Below are 4,494 nucleotides of genomic sequence, written 5' to 3'. Positions count from 1 at the left end.
CACTGTTCATCTAGAGGCAGCATCAATCGGCTTCAGTTAGCAGCAGTAGCGAAGGAATTGCTCATTCGGGTACAGTTAACAGCCATCGATCGATCGCTCGGGTTCAGTAACGCGTAGCCTGCAGTGCAATCGCTCGGGTTCAGTAGGCGAACGCCTCGCTCGGGTTCAGTTAGAGCCCAACGCCTCGCACCCACGCGCGTGCATGTACGAGAGAAACACGCAAACCTCCGTGCATCGCTCGACCCCGACCAGCCACCGTAACCAGGAATTCCCCGAAATTTTCCTTGCCCTTGCTTCTACCATGGTTTTTTTTCCGTCATGGACGGCCCAAAGAATGTCATGCAGCTGCGTCTCTGGCCCGCCTAGGACGAAAAGCCAATTTACTGTCATGATTTTTTGTCATAGAAGTAGGAGCCCACCACATCTATGATGATACCGGGTTTTGTCACAATTATCATCATAGAAGTGTCATAAGTATGATAGAAAAAAAATTCTTTCGGCCCAAAATGTCACGGATGTGTCTTTTTTTTGTAGTGATGCCGGCGGCCATGCCATGCAAGCAGCGACAGAAGTCGGGTGCGCAGAGAGCGACGAGTCGGTGGCCAGTGCCTCCGCGTCCGCCGTCATCATCGAGGAGAAGTAGAACACGGAGGCCATTGCTGCTTGGGTCCCATGAAGGCCACCACGGAGGCGGCGCCGGTGTACACAACAGGTGTCTTGTCAGATCCTTTTGTTGCAACGACCTTCATCGACCCCGCATGGGCTCCACGGAAGCGGAGAAATCCCCTTCCACCATCATCTTGGGCATCAGCCAACGATATCAGTTGGGCAGTGGGGAAGTGAACCATCCTTTGCGCTGAAGCATATACCTCCGGGGCTCCCGGCAGTCCAGTGATCGTGCTGCCCGACATGAGGAACACAAATGGATCGGCGGGCAACCATTTAGGCCAGGTATTATATAGCTGTGCTGTCCAGAACTAGCACCGCCTAGTTCATTTGATTGTAATGAAATCTGTCATGTTTGTATGAAAATCCGGTATTTTATATGATTTTCGTCATTGTTTATATGAAATATCACCGTGTTTGCATGAATTTCATCCAGTTGGTTGAGTTGTTGTCATAATGTGTGTGGCTACGGTAGGATGGCGTAATTTGCGGGTCGCCAGTCGGTCTGCGGCCGGCTCGGGCGGTGTGGTGGGACAAAAAAGCACAGCTCGTGCGAGCTCGTCTCCAACGTGTGCGCTGGAGGATGCATGAGCACCCGAGCCATTCCTCGTTCATCAGTGGAAAAGGCACCGGTGGACAAAAGGGTCACCAATATTTTGGCTACCCCGGGCAAGATCCAAACAGCCCCTCCCAGCAGATTCAAATCCCTCGTTCGCCGTGAAATTTTGCCATGTGTTGTTTTCATGGACTAGCAAGATGCCCGTGCATTTCACGGAGCATCAAGATGCATTTTTTTTACAAAACACCTGTTGTGGTTGACCCATGCAGGACTAATCCCATGTGTAAAAACTAATGATATCTCGAGAATTTTATCGGAAAAATGGTATCTCGAGAATTTTATCAGAAAAATGGTACTCCCTCCATTTTTGTATACAAGGCCACAAACCCATATTACAGGTACCAAGGCAAGAATTAATGTCTTCTAAGTCAATGTTGCAAGACACCTTGTTTCCTTGTTTGCCGTGTAAATTAATGTTTATTCTTCTCTTTCATGCACATCAAGCCAATTCTCACACTTCTGCATGCATGCAAGGGATAATTAATATCCTCCTTTGCTAGTACTACGAGGCAAACACCATTAATATTGCATCGATTAGTGTTAGTGGCCTTGTGTATCTGCAAATTGCAATTTTGATAGTGGCCTTTTATATAAAAATGGAGGGAGAAAGATGAGAGATAAGGTGAGGAGGAGTGGGGCGTGGTGGTGATTGGTGGTCGGACTGGGCGGAGGCATGGGGATGGATGGCTCATTATGTCTAGGTTTGTACCTCTCTCTCACACACACATAGGTGGGGGACATGCACGAAGAGAAGAGGTGCACGCACGACGCACGTACTCCCGTCTCTTTCCCAACCACACCCACGCGGGTACACGGTGGAGCTCATTTCTATATGAAAAGGCAGCCCACCTGGTAATTTGACATGTGTACTAGTTGTTCACTTGATGGAGGCAGGATCGTCTACCACGAGTGAACAAACAAATTGCGACTTGACGTGTTATGTTAAAAAAGAGGCAAACCATGTGGGGCCTACCTTAGAGGCAAGGCTCTATATACTGGAGTACTTTTGATGTGTCCCGTCAACTCGCGGAACAAGGAGAAGCTTGCTTAGTATGCCGTTTCCCTCGCCCACGGGCGCGGTGGCTTGCAGGATGAGGTGAAGCTTGCTTACTAGTATGCCTTATGCCCGCTCCCTCGCCCACGCGCGCGGTGGCTTGCAGGACGAGGAGAAAATTATACTACTCCCTCCGTTTACTCCTCGTCCCTACCTTGGTTAGAGAGATTATCATATTGTTTGGAATATATGTCATTTAGTACTCCCTCCATTTACTTATACAAGGCCACTATAAAAAATACATTTTGCATCTATACAAGGCCACAAATAGTAATCGAGACAAAAGTTACTACTCCCTCCTTTCCAGTTTATGGCTCAATTTCAAAATCTCTCCAACCAAGGTAGATGGTGAGTAGTGGAATTAATTTCGTAGTTTGCACAAGTAATTAGTACGCTCGTTTTATCAAGAAGTTATGTTTACCGAGGCATTAATTAGAATGAATGCATGCATGACCACTAAATTTCCATGAACTTCTACATGCATTGGTGAGTTTTCTCTTGACACTGCTTGCATCGGGTGATTTAACGGACCTCAAAATCCAACATGTGATGGTAATACTACTACTCCTCCCTCGATCTAGGTGAATAAGTCATCTTAGGTTATGCACCGTGACTAAGGAGGAGGGGAAAATGAGAGAACTTAATGTTTATTTGCTAATTAATAGCACTGCATGCAATGAACTAACCACTGCATGTCGTGTTTGTTGTCTCAAGTCATTAAAATCATGCACACCACACATCTCTTATTGGTTGATATGTAAGGAAACAAGAAACGAGGTAGAAGTTAATGCACCACGCTTAAGTGTTTTGGGATTATTTAGTTTTCATAAGATGACTTACACACCTAGACGGAGGGAGTAGTAGAATTGAGACTTATAAAACGGAAAAATGACTTTTTTAGATGAGCCCTATAAACCGGAACGAAAGTGCTACATAGACGATGGATGTGTGCACGACTCTGGGACGATGGGCAGTCCAGCCGCTGATATGTGCTGGACAGTATGCATGAACGGCTTGATATGTGCTGTCGTGCACAAGTCGTCTGCACGGCGTCATGTGTATAGCAGCGCTGAAACCGGAAAGGAGGGAGTAGTAAGTAGTACTACCTCCATAGTGGGTACGTACTTCGTAAATCGGATTTTCCCAAAACTAAGCCGCTCAACCTCTATTTGCTTGTTTCCCTTCCCGCCTCCTTCGCTCAAACAGACTATGCCAAACTCCCCTGCCTGTCGCGCGGGAAAAGACCCGCCCTCACCTTTTTTTAGTCCGGGTTTGTATCAATGGATCGCGCGAAGCAGCAAAACCCAAGTCGTGTCTTGTACTCCTCCGTCGACGCTCGCTTTCATGAATTATGCGCTTCCTCTCGCCGACATGTGGGACATATAGCAACCAGGTCGATGTGTCATGCACCAAATAATAGTGCAGAACAGCAAGGGGACACACCCCAGTCGTACCGCCCCAGCAGTAGTAATGAGCAATGAGACATCAAATCACAATGCCGCACCTTCCCAGACGGACGAAGCAACCATTATTTCACACTTTGGTTCGCCATCATCTCCTTCAAGAAAACCACATAGTATTGCTTCTGCCATTGTTCTACCTCAAGAGGGACAATTGCATCGCCTTGGTACATCATGACACGTGGGACCGCATGACAGGCCATGCTCCCCCGCCCCACTACAAAAAAAAGACACATCCGTGACATTTTGGGCCGAACGAATTTTTCTTCTGTCATACATATGACACTTCTATGACGATAATTGTGACAGAACACGGTATCATCATAGATGTTGTGGGCTCCTACTTCTATGACAAAAAATCATGACAGAAAATAGGCTTTTCGTGCTGGGCGGGCTGGAGACGCAGCTGCATGACATTCTTTGGGCCGTCCATGACGGAAAAAACCGTGGTAGAAGCAAGGGGTAGCAAAATTTTGGGGAGACGGTGGGAGGTTGGGGGCCGAGCGATGCGTGTTTCTCTCGTACACGTACGCGTGTGTGCAAGGCGTTGGCTCTAACTGAACCTGAGCGAGGCGTTGGGCTCTAACTGAACCCGAGCGATTGCACTGCAGGCTACGCGTTACTGAACCTGAGCAATCGATCAATGGCTGTTAACTGAACCCCATGGAGCGATTCCTTCGCTACTGCTGCTAGCT

This window comes from Triticum dicoccoides, chromosome 2B, assembly GCF_002162155.2.
Source record: "Triticum dicoccoides isolate Atlit2015 ecotype Zavitan chromosome 2B, WEW_v2.0, whole genome shotgun sequence".
NCBI lineage: Eukaryota > Viridiplantae > Streptophyta > Magnoliopsida > Poales > Poaceae > Triticum > Triticum dicoccoides.
This window is presented reverse-complemented; position numbering follows the sequence as displayed.